General features: G+C 39.3%; 1 long non-coding RNA gene across 1 annotated transcript in view; it reads right to left on the bottom strand.

The window, feature by feature from the left end:
• Nucleotides 1-21541, bottom strand: part of LOC105739097 — a 496370-nt gene extending 474829 nt beyond the window's left edge. Inside the window, exon 1 of the long non-coding RNA XR_001114967.1 lies at nucleotides 21318-21541. This is a non-coding gene — a long non-coding RNA (uncharacterized LOC105739097). The remainder of the gene's footprint in view (nucleotides 1-21317) is intronic.
• Between the last annotated feature and the right edge of the window lie 314 nt (nucleotides 21542-21855).

Genomic DNA, 21855 nt, shown 5'->3' with positions numbered 1-21855 from the left:
AAAATGCTCATCATCACTGGCCATCAGAGAAATGCAAACCAAAACCACAATGAGATACCATCTCACACCAGTTAGAATGGTGATCATTAAAAAATCAGGAAACAACAGGTGCTGGAGAGGATGTGGAGAAATAGGAACACTTTTACACTGTTGGTGGGACTGTAAACTAGTTCAACCATTGTGGAAGTCAGTGTGGTGATTCCCCAGGGATCTAGAGCTAGAAATACCATTTGACCCAGCAATCCCATTACTGGGTATATACCCAAAGGACTACAAATCATGCTGCTATAAAGACACACGCACATGTATGTTTATTGCGGCACTATTCACAATAGCAAAGAATTGGAACCAACCAAAATGTCCAACAACGATAGACTGGATTAAGAAAATGTGGCACATACACACCATGGAATACTATGCAGCCATAAAAAATGATGAGTTCATGTCTTTTGTAGGGACATGGATGAAACTGGAAATCATCATTCTCAGTAAACTATCACAAGGACAAAAAACCAAACACCGCATATTCTCACTCATAGGTGGGAACTGAAGAATGAGAACACATGGACACTGGAAGGGGTACATCACACTCCGGGGACTGTTGTGGGGTGGGCGGAGGGGGGAGGGATAGCATTAGGAGATACACCTAATGCTAAATGACGAGTTAGTGGGTGCAGCACACCAACATGGCACATGGATACATATGTAACAAACCTGCACATTGTGCACATGTACCCTAAAACTTAAAGTACAATAAGAAAAAAATGCACCTTCATAAGAACCAAAAATCAATGGGAAATCACAGTTTAACTTCCTGTCACTGAAAGAGGCATTGAAGAGGGTAGGAAAGACAGTCTTGAATCACCAACACCATTCCTACCCCATTCCCTGGCTGCAGCTCCATGGTGGAGAGAATCTGTGCACTTGAAGGAGGGAGAGCACAGCAATTGAGGGACTTTTCATTGAACTCAGTGCTGCCTTCTCATAGAGGAAAGAAAAACCCAGGTGAACTCAGTCAATATGCACCCACAGAGGGATAATTTAGACCAGCTATAGCCAGAGAGAAATACCCATCCCAGCAGTCAGAACATGAGTTTCAGCAAGCCTCACCACCACACACGGGCAAAAGTGTTTGGGGTCCTAAATAAACTTGAAAGGCAGTCTAGCCCACAAGGAATGCAATTCCCAGGCAAGTCCCAGTGCTGGGCTCAGAGTCACTGGATGTGGGGGACACATGACCTAGTGTGTCACCTTGTGCCACTCTTTCCCCAACATCAGGCAGTGCAGTTTGCAGAAACAAAAGTGATCTCTTTCTTCTTCATAAGAAGAGGAAAGGAAAAAGTAAAGAAGATTTTGTCTAGCATCTTGAATACCAGCTCAGCCGCAGAAGACTAGGGCACCAGGCAATGTCATGAGGCCCTCATTTTAGGCCCTAGTTACTAGACAACGTTTTTAGACACACCGTGGACCAGAAGAGAACCTGCAGCCTTGAAGGAAAGGACCCAGTCTTGGCAGGATTCATCTCCTGCTGACTAAAGAGCCCTAGGGCCCTGAATAACCAGCAGCAATACCCATATGCCATGGGCTGTGGGTGAGACTTACTGGCTTCAGGTGAGACTCAGCACATTCCTAGCTATGGTGGTTATGCTGAAAGACTCCTCTGCTTCAGAAAAGCAGAGGGAAAAGTAAAGATTTTGTCTTGTACCTTAGGTACCAACTCGGCCACAGTGGGGTAGAGTGCCAAACAGGCTTTTGGGGTCCCTAATTCTAGGCCTTGCCTCTTAGACAGCATTTCTGGACCTGCCCTTGGCCAGAAAGGAGCTCTTTGCCCTAAAGGGTGAGTCCCAGGGCTGGTATCATTCACAAAAAGCTGACTGAACCCTTGAGCCTTAAGTGAATATTGGCAGAACCCTGGCAGTACTCCCCATGGGCCTGTCTTGGTGGTGGCTACTGGGAGAGGCTCCTCTGCCTGTGGAAAGAAGAGGGAACAAAAGGAAAGACTTTGTCCTGTAGTTTGAGTGCCAGCTTAGCCACAGTAATATACAGCACCAGGTAGATTTCTAAGGTTTTTGACTCTAGCCTCTGGCTCCCAGATGGCATCTTTGACCCACCTGGGGCTTAGGGGAACTCGTGACTCTGAAGGGAAAGACAAAAGCCTGATTGGCTTTGCCACCTGCTGGTTGTAGAGCAAAAATAGGCAGTAGTCAGGTAGTGGTTTCAGTGGGCCTTGGGCAAGACTAAGTGCTGTGCTGGCCTCTGGTCTGACGAAGCACAGTCTCAGTGGTGGTGTCCACAGGGGGGTTTCTGTCACCCCACTCCTAGCTCTAGGTGGCTCCACACATAGAGGTAAACTCCATTTGTTTGGCAGAAAGTAAAGGAGGAGAACAAGATTCTCTGCTTTGTGATCAGGAGAATTCTTCCAGATCTTATCCCAGACCACCAAGGAGCCACAGCATTACTGGGATGGGGGTGCTCCCAAACACAGATACAGCTTAGATCACAACACCTAAGTCCCTTCAAATACCTGGAAAGTCTTCCCAAAAAAGACAGGTACAAACAAGCCTAGACTGTGAGACTACAATAAATATCTACCTCTGAGACTTACTGGCTTCAGGTGAGACTCAGAACATTCCTAGCTGTGGTGGCCCAAGAGCCCAAGGGCTCTTCAGGAAAACACAAAGAAGAAATTCAGAATTCTATAAGACGAATTTAACAAAGAGATTGAAATAACATAAAAGAATCAATTAGAAATTCTGGAGCTGAAAAAATGCAATTGATATACTGAAGAATACATCAGAGACCCTTAATAGGAGACTTGACCAAGGTGAAGAAAGAATTAGTGAACTTGAAGACAGTATTTGAAAATACACAAAGGAGACAAAAGAAAAAAGAATAAAAAACAATGAAACACACCTATAGGATCTAGAAAACAGCCTCAAAAGGGCAAAATTGGCCTTAAAGAGCAGGTAGAGAAAGAGATAAGAGTATAAAGTTTATTTGAAAGGATAATAATAGAGAACTTCCTAAACCTAGAGAAAAATACCAATATCCTAATACAGGACGGCTATAGAACACCAAGCAGATTTAACCCAAAGAAGACTACCTAAAGGCATTTAATAATTAAACTCTCAAAGATGAAGGATAAAGGATCACTAAAAGCAGTAAAAGAAAAGAAATAAGTAACATACAATGGATCTCCAATACATCTAGCAGGATTTTCAGTGGAAACCTTACAGGCAAGGAGAGAGTGACATGACACTTTTAAAGCATTGAAGAGAAAAAATCTTTACCCTAGAATAGTATATTCTGCGAAAATATCCTACAAATGTGAAGAAGAAATAAACGCTTTCCACACAAACAAAAGCTGAGGAATTTCATCAGCACCAGACCTGCCCTAAAAGAAACAGTAAGGGCAGTACTTCAGTCAAAAAGAAAAGAATGTTAATGAGCAATAAGTAATCACCTGAAGATACAAAACTCACTGGTAAGAGTAAGTACACAAGAAAACATAGAAATTATAAGACTGTAACTGTGGTGTGTAAACTACCTATATCTGATGTAGAAAAAGGAAAAGATGAACCAATCAAAAATAATAACTATGACAACTTTTCAAGACATAGACAATACAGTAACATACAGATAGGGAAAACAAAAAGTTAAAACGTGTGGAGATGAAGTTAAAGAGTAAAGTGTTTATTAGTTTTATTTTTGCTTGTTTGTTTATGCAATCAGTGGTACATTGTCAAAGTTTAAGATAATGGGTTGTAAGATATGTCTGCAAGACTCATGGTAACCTCAAATCTAAAAACATACAAGAGATGCATAAAAAATAAAAAGCAAAAAATTGCAACATACCAACAGACAAAATCAGCTTCAATAACAGAAAAACAGAAAGCAAAGAAAGAAGAAAGAGAAGATCAAAACAACCACAAAACCAATAACAAAATGGCAGGAGTAAGTCCTTACTTATTAATAATAAGATTGAATGTAAATGGATTAAACCCTTTTTTTTTTCTTTTTTTTTTGAGACGAAGTCTCACTCTGTCGCCCAGACTGGAGTGCAGTGGTGCAATCTCGGCTCACTGCAAGCTCTGCCTCCCGGGTTCATGTCATTCTCCTGCCTCAGCCTCCCAAGTAGCTGGGACTACAGGTGTCCGCCACCACGCCAGGCTAATTTTTTTGCATTTTTAGTAGAGATGGGGTTTCACGGTGTTAGCCAGCATGATCTGGATTTCCTGACCTCGTGATCTGCCTGCCTCAGCCTCCCAAAGTGCTGGGATTACAGGGGTGAGCCACTGCTCCCAGCCTTAAACTCTTCAATTAAAAAAAAGAAAGCAGAAAGAGAAGACCACAAAACAAATAACAAAATGACAAAAGTAAGTCCTTACTTACCAATAATAACACTGAATGTAAATTGACTAAATTCTTCCGTCAAAAGACATAGAGTGGCTGAATGTATTTAAAAAAACAAATGTAATGATCTATTGCCTACGAAAAACACACTTATTAGAGATACACATAGACTGAAAATAAAGGGACAGAAAAAGATATCCTATGTCAGTGGAAACCACAAAGAACAGGAGTAGCTATACCTATATCAGGCAAAATACATTTCAAGACAAAAACTGTAATAAGAGACAAAGAAGGTCATTATGCAATGGTAAAGGAATGAATTCAGCAAGAGGATATAACTACTATAAGTATAAATGCCCCCAACACTGAAGCACTCAGCTAGTTAAAACAACTATTATTAGAGCTAAAGAAGGAGACAAACTCCAAAGCAATAATAGCTAAAGAGTTCAACAACCCTCTTTCTGCCTTGGACAGATTATCCATAAGAAAAACCAATAAAGAGATATTGGACTTAAGCTGTATCATAGAACAAAAGGACCTAATAGATATTTACAGAACATTTCGTCCAACAGCTACAGAATACACATTCTTCTCATAATCACATGGGCCATTCTCAAGGATAGATCATATGTTGGGTCACAAAACAAATCTCAAAACCTTTAAAAAAATTGAAATAATATCAAGCATCTTCTCTGACCACAATGGAATAAAACTGGAAATCAGTAACAAGAGAAATTTTGGAAACTCTACAAACACACAGAAATTAAACAATATGTTCCCAAATGACCAGCGGGTTAATGAAGAAATTAAGAAAATTGAAACATTTCTTGAAACAAATGACAATGGAAACACACATACCAAAACCTATTCGATACAGCAAAAGCAATACTAAGAGGAAAGTTTATAGCCGTTAAGTGCCTACATCAAAAAAGAAGAAAAACTTCAACTAAATGGACAAATGGGATTGCGTCAAGTTCTACAGATTCTGCAAAGCAAATAAAAAATCAAAGAAGTGAAGAGACAACCCACAGAATGGGAGAAAATACTTGTGAACCACCAATCTGACAAGGAATTAATAAGCAGAATATATAAGTAGCTCAAACAACTCTATAGGAAATAAATATAATAATAGAATTTTAAAATGAGCAAAATATCTTAATAGACAGTTATCAAAAGAAAACATAAAAATGGCAAACAGGTACATGAAAAGATGCTCAATAACATTAACCAAGAGAGAAATGCAACTCAACACTGCAAAATATATCTCACCCCAGTTAAAATGGCTTTTATCCAAAAAACAGGCAAGAACAAATGCTGGTAAGGATGCAGAGAAAAGAGAACCCTCCCACATTGTTGGTGGGAAAGTAAATTAGTAGAACCACTATGGAGAACAGTTTGGAGGTTCCTCAAAAAAACTAAAAGTAGAGTTACCATATAATCCAGCAATCCTCTCCTAGGTGCATACACAAAAGAAAGGAAATCAGCTGATACATTTGGCTGTGTCCCCACCCACATCTCATCTTGAATTCCGTCATTTCAGGAGGGACCCAGCAGGAGGTAACTGAATCATGGGGGCAGGTCTTTCCTGTGCTGTTCTTATGATAGTGAATAAGTCTCATGAGCTCTGATGGTTTTAAAAAGAGGAGCTCCCCTACACAAGCTCTCTTCTCTTGTCTGCTGCCATTGTGAGACATGTCTTTCACCTTCTGCCATGATTATGAGGCCTCCCCAGCCACATGGAGCTGTAAGTCCAGTTAACCTCTTTCTTCTGTGAATTGCCCAGTCTCAGGTATGTCTTTATCACTAGTGTGAAAACAAACTAATACATCAGTATATTGAAGAGGTATCTGCATTCTCATGTTTATTGGAGCACTGCTCACAATAGCCAAGATTTTGAAGCAACCCAAGTATCCATCAACAAAATAAATGAATAAAGAAAATGTGGTACATTTACACAATGTATTGCTATTCAGCCCTAAAAAGAATGAGATTCTGTTGTTCACAACAACATGGATGGAACTGGAGATTATTATATTAAGTGAAATAATCCAGGAACAGAGAGACAGACTTTGGATGTTCTCATTAATTTGTGAGAGCTAAAAATTAAAACAATTGAACTCATAGAGACAGAGAGCAGAAGGATGGTTAATAGAGGCTGGGAAGGATAGTGGGAGTTTGGGGAGTGGGAAAGTGGGGATGGTTAATGGGTAAAAAAAAATAGAAAGAATGAGTAAGAACTAGTATTTAATAGCACAACAGGGTGACTATAGTCAATAGTAATTTAATTGTACATTTTAAATAACAGAGAACTTATTTAAAAGTAATATAATTGGATTGGATTGCTTGTTTCCAAAGGATAAACACTTAAAGTGAAGGATACCCCATTTACCCTGATGTGATTATTAAGCAGTGCATGCCTGTACCAAAATATATCACGTACTTCATAAATATCTACACCTACTATGACCCACAAGAATTAAAAATAAATAAATTTTAAAAATATAAAAAGTTTACAAAGGCCAAGAGGTGGCAAGGGAAGAAATACTCATGGAGGCAACGGCATGCCCAGGGCTGAGGCAACCAGGCAGGTGGTGGTGAGTGGCAAGGAAGGAGGAATTACTGCAGAGGCTGCACCAAGCCCACTAGACTTTGGCATATATTGTAGAGCAGGTTTCCTGTTAACAAGTTCTTTCAACTCTTGTACAGTTGAAAATGTTTATATATCACCTTCATTTTTTCAAATATATTTTCATTGGACTAAAATTTTTACCTGAAAAATTGCTTTCTTTCAGCATTATAATTATGTCATCCCACTGTCTTCTGGCACTATTTTTGTCTCAGGAGAAATCAGATGTCATTAAGATTGTTTTACCATTGTGTAAAATTTCTTTTTTCTCCGGCTGCCTTTAAGATATGTTCTTTATCTTTGATTTTTAAACTGTTTGACTATGACGTAGTTTTATCTGCCTTTACTTAATTTTCAGACTTTCTTCGCACTGTGTCTGTTTTTGTTTTTTAAATAAAATTTGGAAAAAAAATGTTGACTAATGGTTTTTCAGATAGATAGACCCAACAATTCCACTTTTAGGTAATAACCCCAGAGAATTTTTTTTTAATTCTGAGTGTTTTATACACACATATGCACAAAAAAATAAGAAATATTATAATAGCCAAGATATGGAAATAATCCAGATGTCCATTATCAGATGAATGAATTAGCACATTGTGGCATATTCAAACAATGAAATGCTACTCAAAAATTTAAAGCAATGAAGTACTGATGAACACAGCACCATGCATAAATATGAAAAACATGATGCTGAGTGAAAACCAGACAAAAATAACATACTCCATAGGATTATGTACAATTTTAGAGCGGAAAAGACGAAGCTTTAGTTGTAGATATGAGCACAGTGTGGCCTGGTGAGGAAATAGTTGACTGAAAAGAGGCACACCAGAATTTAGAATATACTGGGTTATGAAAATAGTTTAGACACTAATTGGAGTGATGATTATACGTGTGTGTGTGTGTGTGTGTGTGTGTGTAAACTCAGCAAACTATATACTTAATATCTTTGGATTATGTGACAAGGTACTTACGTGCCCCCTAAAACTTCACTGGAAGCCTAAGCAAACAACTGATTAAACATATATAACTGGATAAATTCAGAAATTGAAACTAGATCAGAAGAAATGGCACAAACTGAGGCACAGAAAGATCAAGAAAGAAAACGATAAAAGGAAAGTTAAGATACAAAGAAGACGTTTTCTCTTTCTGTTAACTTGATAGGTCAAGTATGTGTATCAAACTTTGATAACAAATAATAAAAAATTCAAGTTAAAACATTATAAGAATCTTTCTAAAATAATGTAGAGTTGACAACAGACTTATGAATCATGACCCTAAAATCTAAGCAAAGGCAGAAATCCAAGGAGGTGAGCAGACCACTGAAACCACTTTAATTCTGAGGGATTTTGCCATACCTAGGAAGAGCTTAGATTTTGAGAGTTTCCCAGGACTTTCGGTAGAGCAATAAAACCTCAGGAGTAATAAAGTCTGTGTCTCAAAGGGCAATTCATTTAGGTAAGGATGGCTTAAATAAACACATCTAACCCTGTCGCAATCCAAGGCTAATGCAAGGAAAGTTGCCTTGGCTCTGATGAGAAAGGCGGATGGGATATGAAAATAATTCCACAAAGTCTTCAGGATTGCAGGTAAATCTCAAGCTTATTTGTGGCTTACATTTATAGCATTTTATAGTTCTAAAAGCCTCAACTTAAAAGTGGTCCATGACAAGAGGTGCCCTTTGGTGCCTGGAAGTAGCAAACACAAAGGCTGTAAACTCAAAAATGCCCACAAATAATTTTATGTAGACACTAAGTATTTCATAATCAAAAATGAGCCCAGAAGGAAACAAGACACACTGGGGGAGAATCATCCAAAAGCTGAATAAAAACCAGCAGAAACAAATTCACACAAATTTCAGAAATTTTTTATAAATTTGCAATTATCAAATATGAAATATTTTAAACATATATTTAAAATGCTTAAGAAAATAAAAGAAAAGAAAGCCTTATAATAACTGCAGGAAAAAACTGAATTTAACTTCTGGAATTAAAATATAGAATAGTCCAAAGTAAAAATTTAATGTGCAGTTTTAATAATATATTAGACACAATTGAAAATAGAACTGAAAATCATTTTTTAAAAATTACTCAGAAGGCCTCACAAAGATTAAGGAAGTGGCGGAAAATGTGAAAGAGTGGGTAAGAGAGACAGAAAAAAGGAAGTGAAGGTATAATGTATGTGCCTATTCCAAGTTACATAATGAAAATATAGATAGAATGTAGAATAGCAGATGTTGGAATGATGACATAGTCAATGTCTCAGATTCATGAAGTTCAAGAAGTATAAAAGAAAATGAACAGACATTTATTCATATACACATAATAGTAACATTGAAATACTAAAGATGAAGAAAATACATTAATAGCATCTTTGGAGGGAGAGAAGACAGATTACCCTTAGAGAATCATTGATTAGACTGACAGCTGACTTTTTAACAAACACATTCAAAGCCAGATGACAGAGTACTTACCTCTTCAACACGTTGAAAGACTATAGTTTCAACCTGGAATTCTATACTCAACAAAAATTTATTTCAAGAGCAACAGATAAAGAAAGACATTTTTAAACAAGTACATTTAGAAAGTTTGGCACCATATGATTCTCACAAAAGGAAGTTCTATGACATATAATCCCACATGAAAGGTCTGAAGTACAAGAAAAAAAGAGTAAAATAAAGGTGAAATATATGTAAATAAATCTGAAAGAAGACCAACCATATAATTATAATAATATTTTATAGAATAAAATAATTGAATTGAATTCACAAATATAATACAAATGTTGGGAAGAGATAAAGTATTCTAAGGTCCTATGTTTTCCAAAAGGAGGGTAACAGTTTTGATTACCTTCAGGTATTATAAGTGAAGATATGCATGTTGTAATTTTTTGGGTGACCAACGGAGCATTCTCCATTGGAACAAATTATGTAAATTTTATGCTAGTATGGTCCTGAATAGTGGCTACCAAAGATATATATGTTCTAAGCTTTGGAACCTGTGATAGTTACTTTATATGACAAGAGGGAACTTGCAGATTGATTAAATTAAGAATCTTGAAATGGAGAGATTATTCTGTATTACGCAGGCAGTCCCTAAATATAATCACAAGTGCCCTTGTAAGAGGGAAGCATTGGGGGATTTGAAGAGGAGACTACAGACATATAGAAGAGGAAAAGAGGTGGGGCATGGTAGCTCACGCCTGTAATCCCAGCACTTTGGGAGGCTGAGGAGGGTGGATCACGAGGTCAGGAAATCGAGACCATCCTGGCTAACACGGTAAAACCCTGTCTCTACTAAAAATACAAAAAATTAGCCAGGCATGGTGGCAGGTGCCTGTAGTCTCAATTACTCTGGAGGCTGAGGCAGGAGAATGGCATGGACCCGGGAGGTGGAGCTTGCAGTGAACCGAGATTGCGCCACTGCACTCCAGCCCGGGCGACAGAGCTGGACTCCACCTAAAAAAAAAAAAAAAAGGAAAATACATGTGATGATAAAAGCAGATGTTGGAATTATGAGCTTTGAAGATGAAGTAGAGTCCTAAAGCAAGAAATACAGGTGTCCAGGAGAAACTGACAGGAGCAAGGAAACAGATTCTCCCTTCCATACCTCCAGAGGAATTAGTCCTGTTGACATCTTGACTTTAGCCCAGTGAAACTGATTTTAGACCCTGCCTTTCATAAATGTAAGAGAATGAATTTGTGTTGCTGTAATCCACTAAATTTGTGCCATTTCTAATAGCAGCAAGAAGAAAGTAATATATATGAAAAATAAGGATGATAAAAGTTATTGAGCCAATCCAAAAGGAAGCTGTCTTAGCTATACCAAGATACCATAGACTGCGTGACTTAAACAACAGACATGTATTTCTCACTAGAGGCTGAGAAGCCCAGAAGATTCTGTTTTTGTCTTGCAGATGGCTGCCTACTTGCTATATCTCCACATGGCAGAAAAGAGAGGCCTGATACCTCTTCTCCTTCTTACAGGGGCACTAATCTACACAGAGGATCCACCCTCATGACCTCATCTAAGCCTAATTACTTCCCAAAAGCCATACCTCCCAATACCATCACATTGGAGGAAAAGGCTTCAACATATACCTTTTGGGGAGCACATTCAGTCTATAACAAAAGCAAATGGCATAGAGAAAAATATCATAGAAATGGTAGAACAAAAAGAAAGCATAAAAAATGTAGATACAAGCCCATATATATGTTATTCTATTAAATATTAATGAGCTATTTTCTATAGATAAAAGATGAAGATTGCCAAGAGATTTAAAAAAATAGATCCACACCTAAAATGCAAGAATAGAAAAATATCAAAAATTAAAGAATGAAGGAAAATATGGTATGCAAATATGAACAAAGGAAAGATGATTTAGCTATGCACCAAAGAGAAAAAAAACTCACTAAAGATGACCACTCCACAAGATAAAATATTCAATTCATCAGAGAAAAGCACATGAAAAATGCTCAACATTGTTAGTCAATAGGGATATATAAGTCAAAACTACAGTGAGATACCACATCACACCCATTGGGATGGCTATAATAATTTTCGGGGGGAAAAAAGCAAATTATTGGCGAGGATATGGAGAAACTGGAACCTTTGTACATTGCTGGCAGGAATGTACAATGGTGCAGTCACTATGGAAAACAATTTGGCTGTTTCTCAAAAAGTTAAACATGGAAATACTATATAACCCAGAAACTTCTCTCCTAGGAATTCACACAAAAGAAATGAAAACAGGGACTCAAACAGATACAACAAAAAGGTATGAATAACTTAAGTATACATCAATTTTAAAATGGAAAAACAAAAGTTAATATATGCATGCGACTGAATATTATTCAGGCATGAAGAGCAATGAAGTTCTGATACATGCTACAACATGGATGAATCTTACAAACATTCTAAGTAAAATAAGTCAAAAACAAAATGGTGAATGTTATGATTTATCTTACATAAAGTTTAGAATAAGCAAATTTATAGTGACAAAAAGTAAATTAGGGATCAACAGAGGCTATGGAGAGGGGAGAATGGGGGAAGTATTGCTTAATATGTACCAAGTTTCTGTTTGGAGTGATGAAAAAGTTTTGGAAATAGACAGCTGTGATGGTTGCCCAATATTGTGAATATAATGAATGGCCACCGAATTGGATACTTAAAATGATTACATTGCAAATAGATTTTATATATACACACATATAATGCATACAATTTTGTATACATATGTATTGTGTGTATCTGTTTTTTTAAAAAAAAATAGAATTAGAAGCCCAGGAAATACAATCAAGAAATACAGTGTCATGGAATCTAAAAACAGTATGCAGGTATCCCAGAAGAAAGATGTGGTAAACATTGCCTAAGATTGACAGGTATTTAAACAAACACACTCTGGATTCAATCCCAGATCTGTCACTTTTTAAGTTTGTAATAGTGGCTGATATGGTTTGGATGTGTGTCTCCTCCAAATCTCATGTTAAAATGTCACTCCCAGTTTTGGAGGTAGGACCTAGTAGGAGGTGTTGGATCATGAGGATGGATCCCTTAAGAATGGTTTAGCATTAAACCCTTGGTGATGAGCGGGTTCTCTCTCTGTTAGTTCAAGAGCAGGTTGCTTGAAGGAGCCTGGCATGTCTCTTGCTCCCTCCCTCACCATGTGACACACCTGCTCACCTTTCACCTTCTGCCATGAGTTATAAACTTCCTGAGGCCTCACTAGAAGTTGAGCAGATGCTGGTGTCACACTTGTACATCCTGCAGAACTGTGAGAGAAATAAATCTCCCTTCTTTATAAATTACCTAGTCTCTGGTATTCCTTCATAGCATCATAAAAACGACTAACACACTGGCTCAATCAACTAACTTTTCTTAGGTTCAGTTTTTTGTTTCTGTTTTGTTTTGTTTTTTTTTGTTTGGAGACAGGGTCTCTATCACCCAGGCTGGAGTGCAGTGGCATGATTTCAGCTCACTGTAGCTTGACCTCCCAGGCCCAAGCAATCCTTCCACCTCAGCCTCCCAAGTAGCTGGATCTGCAGGCACACGCCACCAGGCTTGGCTAATTTTTGTATTATTTGTAGTGATGGGGTTTCACATATTATCCAGGCTGGCCTCAAACTTCTAGGCTTAAGCAATCCATCTGCCTCAGCCACCCAATGTGCTGGGATTACAGGCATGAGCCACCACACCCAGCCAGGTTCAGTTTTTTAATCTATTAAATAGGAATAATAATAATAATAAATAGGAATAATATATTAAATAGAAATAATATAACAACTATAGTGATGAGTAAAGGGCCAAGCCTAAAATAGTATAGTCATTTAATAAATGATAACATCTGATATTCTATTTTATTTGCCTACATGTCTATTTTCCTAGAGATCACAGACTCTCTCTATAATTCTATTTTCAGTTTCTAACAGAGTATCTGGATATATTAGGCTTAACTCTAATCTTCAATTGTCAGAGAGATCTTCATATGTACACCTAAAATTCTGACTCACACACTACCATAGGCATCAGTAGAATATAGAACAGAATCCACTTGCCAGTAGGGTAGCATCAAACATTCCTCATCATCAGGAATCCTTGCAGTGATCCAGCACATCAGTGTTGGTCCAGCACAGCTCTCTGGGAAATACATGTTTCCCAGATGACTGCTCAGATGCAAGGAGATGAAACTTGCATCATATAGGGTATTAGTTATCTATTGATGCATAACAAATTGGCCCCAAAATTGCTGGCTTAAAACAACAAACCTTCTTTTTTTTAATCTTGCAGTTTCTATACGACAGGAATCTGGGTGCAATTTACCTGAGTCTTCTGGCTCAAAGTATCTCACAAGGCTGTAATCAAGGCATCAGCCAGGAATGCGGTAATCTCAATACTTCACTAGGGGAAGATTCACTTACAAGCTCATTGCCTGATCGTTGGCAGAGTTCAGTTCCTTACAGGTTATCGGACTGAAGGCCTCAGTTCTGTTCTTGCTGTTGGCCAGATGCTTCCTTCAGTTTCTTGCCACGTAGGCTTTCTCCATAGGAGAGTAGCACACAACGTACTAACAGGCTTACATCAGAGCGATCAAACAAGAGCACAAGAGAGGATGAACAAAAAGGAACCTAGGGCCATTTGTAACCTTATCTTGGAATTGGCCATGACTTTCGTTATATCCTAGTTGTTAGAGATGAGTCACTAAGTCCAGCCTACACTTAAGGGAATGAAATTACATAAGGGCATGAATACCGGGAGTCAGGGATTTTTTGGATCCATTTTGGAGGCTGCCTACCACAGGCATTGTGGTAAACAACCTAGCTTAGAAGCCTCACTTTCCACGGAAATCAGTAGCTCTTGTAAAACTCCACAAGCTTAGCTTCCAGGCTCCCCTCAAAAGACACGGCATTACAAGAGTTAACATACTAAGAAAGTCTAAGATATTGCCTTCACATAAGGTATTTATAATTCATATATAGTTTCTTCTATCTTAGTTGCTCAATCTTTTTTTTTTTTTAGATGGAGTCTTGCTCTGTCACTAGGCTGGAGTGCAGTGGCACAATCTCGGCTCACTGCAACCTCCGCCTCCCTGGTTCAAGCAATTCTCCTGCCTCAGCTGCCTGAGTAGCCACCTGAGTAGCTGAGAGTTCAGGCATGTACCACCATGCCCAGCTAACTTTTGTATTTTTAGTAGAGACAGGGTTTCACCATGTTGGCCAGGATGGTCTCGATCTCTTGACCTCGTGATCCACCCACCTCAGCCTCACAAAGTGCTGGGATTACAGGTGTGAGCCACCATGCCTGGCCACTCAATCATTTTTATCACAAGCAACATCACTTAGCAATATATTAATAGTTGTCATTCTACCCTTATCAGATCACCAGGAAAAGAGGTAGAAAGATTAAGAAAAATCAAACTATCTTTGCCCACCACATAAATATTTTTGTAAGTCAAGAATATTCAAATATTTGCAAATTAATATGGTGCGAACTAACATTATATTTTAATTAATATATATGGCTATCAAATTTGATTTAACTGAATTGGACGTGCAAACTCAAGTTTGCAAACAATCAAACAAACAATATAAAGCCAGGAAACAGTATAGGATGCAAATATTGACTTTTCTGGAGAGAAAACTGGGAAAAATCAGGCCTACAGTAGCTGATAGCTAGCAGAGTGAATTTGTCACACACTAAGAATAATTGGATAGATATACCTAATGTAAATGATGAGTTAATGGGTGCAGCACATTAACATGACACATGTATACATATGTAACAAAACTACACGTTATGCACATGTACCCTAGAACTTAAACTATAATTTAAAAAAAAAGAATAGTTGGAAAAAATCTGCTGTACTGTAGTTGTACTGTAGTACAGGTGCCATATTCATAAAAAATTAATTATTTAACAAATGCTTATTGCTGTGGAGGCCCAATTTCAGTTCAGGTGACTTAAATGAAATTGTTTGAACACCACTATATACTATGAAGTGTGGTGAGAGCTAGAAATAGAAATGTATAAGGCGTGGTCCCTGACCTCAATAAACCGATGTGCTTATATTTAGTGAACTTCTGTTGTATTGCAGACATTATGCTAGTAGCTAAGGAGAAAAAAGATGAATGAAATACAGGCTCTGCACTCAAAGTATTTATGAACAAACAGAGCTAGACATAAAAAGTTATCACTTTATAAACAAGGCAGAGAGTGCCAGAAATGTGGCTGAAGAGCTAGGAAGAGCCCGAATGACACAGAGCTTTGTAAGCTAAGCTAAGGCAGTCAGTGGGAAGTCATTGAAGGTTTTCATCAAGATAATAATGTGATCAAAAATACAATGTTTGCTGCTGTGTGCATGATGGATATAAGGGAGATCAGTGTGAATTCAGAAATACACATCTTTGTAGAGAGGAAAAGGATCTAAATTAAGGCAATGGGAGAGGAATGGAAACTTTCTTTCTTCAGCTTCTGCTCACAGAGATATACAAATCAATCCAGAAATTCACCTCTCCCTTAATCAGCCACCATAAACAAGCACTGCTGCCTTAGCTCTCCCCACTCTGCCCCCATCATTACTTCCACCGATGGCAAAGTCCCATCACATGACTCATTCAGGTAGACTTTTGCCCAGTGTCTAATAAATCGTAGATACCCAAGAAAATTGTTTTGGCTTGCCCACATGAATCAGGGAAGTGCATCAGAGTGGACACATGCCTTGCCTCCTGTTTTGTTGACTTCCTCACAACTTGGCAAAAGTCCATGGCCTTGAAGTGAAGGAACTTGGGGGAAAAAAAAAAAGCATCTGCATTCTGTGTATGCAGCATTATTTTGAAATCTCCTGTCCCTGCTTCAAAAAGCTAGACAGCAGCCAGAACCAACTGTTTGGTTAATGAAAGCTCAAAGTCTAAAGGGAAAAAAAAGGACAAAAAAAAAAAAGTCTCGCTCTCATCCCCCAGGCTGGAGTGCAATGGTGCGATCTTGGCTCACTGCAACCTCCGCCTCCCAGGTTCAAGCAATTCTCCTGCCTCAGCCTCCTGAGTAGCTGGGATTACAGGTTCTTGCCACCATGCCCGGCTAATTTTTGTATTTTAAGTAGAGACGCAGTTTCACCATGTTGGCCAGGCTGGTCTGGAACTCCCGACCTCAGGTGATCTGCTCTCCTCGGCATCCCAAAGTGCTGGGATTACAGGTGTGAGCCACTGCGCCCAGCCAAAAAAAAAAAGCTTTTAACTTCCTTCAAGATTCAGTGTTTACAACCAACTTCACTGCTCACAATGTTTGCTTTATTATTCAGTTGTCTGGCCACCTACTATCAGTGGAGATATTGCAGGTTCAGTTTCATACCACTGCAGTACTATAAGTCATACACATTTTTTGGTTTCCCAGTGCATATAAAAGTTATACCATGTTGCAGTCTTTGAAGTGTGCAATAGCATTATGTCTAAATATAATGTACAGACCTTAATTTTAAAATATTTCACTGATTTAAAATATGCTAAAGATCATCTAAGCCTTCAGCAAGTCATCATATTTTTGCTGGTGGAGAGTCTTTTGTAGATGTTGATGGCTGCTGTCAGATCAGGGAGGTGATTGCTAAAGGTTGGAGTGGCTATGGAAATTTCTGAAAATAAGAGAGCAGTGTAGATTGGTGCATCAAGTGACTTTTTTTTCATGATAAAGATTTATTTGTGGCATGCAATGCTGTTTGACAGCATTTTACCCACAGTACAACTTCTTTCAAATTTGGAGTCAATCCTCTCAAACACTGCCACTGCTTTATGAACTAAGTTTATGGAATATGCTAAATCCTTTGTTGTCATTTCAATGTTCACAGCATCTTCACCAGGAATAGCTATCAAGAAACCACTTTTTGGCCAGGCATGGTGGCTCAGGCCTGTAATCCCAGCACTTTGGGAGGCCGAGGTGGGCAGATCACCTGAGGTCAGGAGTTCAAGACCAGCCTGGCCAACATGATGAAATCTCATCTCTACTAAAAATACAAAAATTAGCCAGGCATGGTGGCGCATGCCTGCAATCCCAGCTACTCAGGAGACTAAGGCCAGAGAATCACTTGAACTCAGGAGGCAAAGGTTGCAATGAGCTGAGATCATGCCACTGCACTCTAGCCTGGGTGACAGAGTGAGACTTCATCTCAAAAAAAAAAAAAAAAAAAAAAAAGATACCACTTTTTACTCATCCATAAGAAGCAACTCCTCATTTGCTCTGCTCAAGTTTTATCATGGGATTGCAGCAATTCAGTCATATCTTTAGGCTCCACTTTTGGAATAGTAAATGAGCACTGGCTTCAACTTAACGTCACAAGCTGCATTATCCCCTAAGAAGAAAGTTAATCTGCCTTTTGAAGCTTTGAAGCCAGGCATGAACTTCTCTGTAGCTGTGAAAGTCCTAGATGGCATTTTCTTTCAATAGAAAGCTGTTTTGTCCACATGGAAAACGTGGTATTTAGTGCAACTATCTTCATCAACAATCTTGGCTGGATCTTCCGGATAAATTGCCACAGCATCTACATCAGCCCTGCTGCTTCGCCTTGCACGTTTATGTTATAGAGATGGCTTCTTTCCTTAAACCTCATGAATCAACCTCTGCTAGCTGCCAACTTTTCTTCTGCAGCTTTCTCAACTCTGTCAGCCTTCACAGAATTAAAGAGAGTTAAGTCCTTGCTCTGGATTAGTCTTTGGCTTAAGGGAATGTTGTGGCTGGTTTGATCTTCAGACCACTAAAATGTTCTCCATATCAGCAGTAAGGCTGTTTTACTTTCTTATCATTTGTGTGTTCACTGAAGTAGCACTTTTAACTTCCTTCAAGAAATTTTCCTTTACATTCACAACCTGGCTAACCGTTTAGCAAAAGGGGCCTAGATTTTGACCTATCTTGACTTTTGACATGCCTTCCTCACTAAGCTTAATCATTTTTAGCTTTGATTTAAAGTGAGAGATGTGCAACTCTTCCTTTCACTTCAATATTTAGAAGCCATTGTAAGGTTGTTAACTGGTCTAGCTTTAATATTGTTGTGTCTCAGGGAACAGAGAGGCCTAAGGCGGGAGGCACGGAGAGAGAGAGAGAGAGAGAGAGAGATGTGTGTGAGAGAAAGAGAGAGATGGAGGAACAGTCAGTCAGTGGAGCAGTCAGAAGACCCACAACATTTATCTGTTAAGTTTCTTATCTTCATAGGTGTGGTTCATGGAACCCCAAAACAATTACCATAGTAACATCAAAGATTACCGATCACAGATCACCATAATAGATATAATAATAATGAAACATTTGAAATATTGCAAGAGTTACCAAAATGTGACACAGAGACATGAAATGTGACACAGACATTTTTCCACATGCTGTTGGAAAAATGGTGCCAATAGGCTTGGTCAACACAGGGTCACCACAAATTTTCAGTTTGTAAAAGACATACAATACAATTGAATTATGTGGCTGTGGTGGTTCGTATCTGTAATCCAAGTTTCTCAGGAGGCTAAGGCAGGAAGATTGCCTGGGCCCAGCAGGTTGAGGCTGTAGTGATCTGTGATCACACCACTGCACTCCAGCCTGGGTAACAGAGCAACTTCATCTCAAAAAAAAAATAAAATAAAATAATAAGGTATGCCTACATGTGCCAAGAACTGTAGGACAGGAAATTGAATCATACACAGGAATTACCTTATTAGATGAGCTTGCATTTTAATAGATAGGAAAGATAAGATTAACAAAATACATAAATAGATGATGATGAATGATTAGATAGAATAGATAGATAGAAGATAGATTATAGATTGACTACTGGTCAAACACAGCAGGTTTTAAAATATAAGAATAAAAAGAGTTTTGTCAGGGCATAGAGGGAAGACAGATTATCATCTCTGCCAAGGATAGACGAGTCAATTTCACAGAAGGGCCCTGTCAGAGCTGGATATTGAAAAATGAAGAGTAGTTTAACAATTAGAGAAGAGAATGAGAGAAAATCCAAACTTGTTCAAAAAGAAGCAACACACTAAACAAGAACACACAATTATGATTAAGAAAACTGCTGGCCGGGCACGGTGACTCGCGCCTGTAATCCCAGCACTTTGAGAGGCCGAGGTAGGCAGATCACGAGGTCAGGAGATCGAGACAATCCTGGCCAACATGGTGAAACCCCGTCTCTACTAAAAATATGAAAATTAGCTGGGCATGGTGGTGCGTGCCTGTAATTCCAGCTACTCGAGAGGCTGAGGCAGGAGAATCTCTTGAACCCAGGAGCCGGAGGTTGCAGTGAGCCAGGATCGTGCCACTGCACTCCAGCCTGGCAACAGAAAGAGACTCCCCTAAAAAAGAAAGAAAGAGAGAAAGAGGGAAGGAAGGGAGGGAGGGAGGAAGGAAGGAAAAAAAAAATAAAGCAAAAGAAAAAGAAAGAAAATTACTGGTCAGATTGTGGGCAATGATCAATTCACCAAAATTATTTTTTTTCTTTTAAAATCTCAGAGGCTTCCTTCCCCACATGATTTTTTTATGATAAAAAGATATAGTTAATTTGTTCCTCTCATTTATAATCATTGTGTACCTAAATTGTGAAGTCCAATGGTCTTTATCTTAGTTATTTCTAAATTTTCATTCCGTTTCTAAATATCCGTACTATTTTTTGACTACTTAGGTTTCCCAAGAAGGAAGAATATAAAAAGTATGCCCTTCTCCCTCTATCAAATGGTGGCTAGGAAACACCATGTCTTTTTCAGAGGCAATGGAACATTGTTCGAGGTAGAACAATTATTAAATGTGCATTAAATGGCAAGGTTATACAAGAAGATTTCATCATAAACTCACTAAAAACCTTCTGTTTTTCTGCTTGCAATTATCAACATTTCTTAATCCCCAATGTAGATGTTTAATAAAACCTCTGGCTCAAATTTGGCAAACACAGAAAGACCCCTATTGTGTGGGCAGTACAGGATCTGCAACATAAATCTCCAAATGGATCCCTGAGTCAAGAGTTGGCTGCTGACGAGCCACGTGCTGAACATAAAATGTAAATAACTGTCTCTGTGATGACCACGGAGTTCTTTGTCGTCCAAATGTACTGCAGCCCACTTAGCAATACAGTCATCCAGTTCTTCATGAATATAATATAAAAATTTTGTTATTAAAACTTTCCAAAACAATGATTGTTAGTTGACCACTATGAAAACAGTTGAGAATTGCTTCAGCCACTTGAAAAGTAAAAAAAATCAAGAATGCCAAGTAACTCACGCTGTCAGTGATGTGGTAGGATGCACAAAGACTTTATAAAATCAGCCTGCCAGCATTTGCCCCTCACCCACATATAAGATACATGAGGGAAGGTTAGGGAAATTGTTCCAGAGGCTTCAAAGTTAATCTGTACTTTGGGCATCTACCCAAATAGTAGCTGGGGGAAATTGGCCCTAACCAATTGACAGAAATTACCCTATGCGGTCTGGGTAATTACTGATCCTGTTCTCTGATGTGCCTGTGGTTATTGCCTACTGGGAGAATCAAATGGGTAGCGATTGCTTTCCTCAAGGAAAAAGTTTAAGGAAAAAAAAACGGAGCTTGTAGCATCAAGAAGAAAAAAATGCAAGGTAGGATCACTCCTAAAAATGTAAAGAAAGTGTACAGGTATTAGACTTCATAAGATAACGGGTCCATCTGGAAAATTTGTGAGGAGAAAACAAAAATTTAGACTTTCAACTACAGACACATGGAGGTGAAAAGAGATATGAGGAAAGCATGTGGAAATGCTATCCTTTTATCGAGTTTTTCTTTCATTCCATTATTGCCTGAGGTCCCAAAGGTAGGAAAGAAATTCAAGAATGCCAATAACTTCCACTCACCTCTTAGGGAGGGGCTAGATCCCATATACAAAACTGCTATTGAGAGGTGACAGCCTGCTAGCAGCCCTCACTCGCTCTCCGCACCTCCTCGGCCTTGGCGCCAACCCTGGCCGCGCTTGAGGAGCCCTTCAGCCCGCCCCTGCACTGTGGGAACCCCTTTCTGGGCTGGCCGAGGCCAGAGCCGGCTCCCTCAGTTGCGGGGAGGTGTAGAGGGAGAGACGCGGAGGGGAACTGGGGCTGCGCGCGGCGCTTGCGGGCCAGCGCGAGTTCAGGGTGGGCGTGGGCTTGGCGGCCCAGCACTCAGAGCAGCCGGCGGCGCCGCCCGCCTCGGGCAGTGAGGTAAGGCTTAGCACCCGGGCCAGCAGCCGCGGAGGGTGCGCCGGGTCCCCCAGCAGTGCCGGCGGGCGCTCAAATTCTCACCTGGCCTCAGCTGCCTCCCCGCAGGGCAGGGCTCCGGACCTGCAGTCCGCCATGCCTGAGCCTCCCCTACCCGTGGGCTCCTGCGCCACCGGAGCCTCCCCGACTAGCGCCGCCCCCT

The sequence above is a fragment of the Nomascus leucogenys genome, chromosome 15, assembly GCF_006542625.1.
Source record: "Nomascus leucogenys isolate Asia chromosome 15, Asia_NLE_v1, whole genome shotgun sequence".
NCBI classification, from domain to species: domain Eukaryota; kingdom Metazoa; phylum Chordata; class Mammalia; order Primates; family Hylobatidae; genus Nomascus; species Nomascus leucogenys.
The sequence above is the reverse complement of the archived record's forward strand: the minus strand, read 5'-3'. Positions and strand labels throughout refer to the sequence as shown.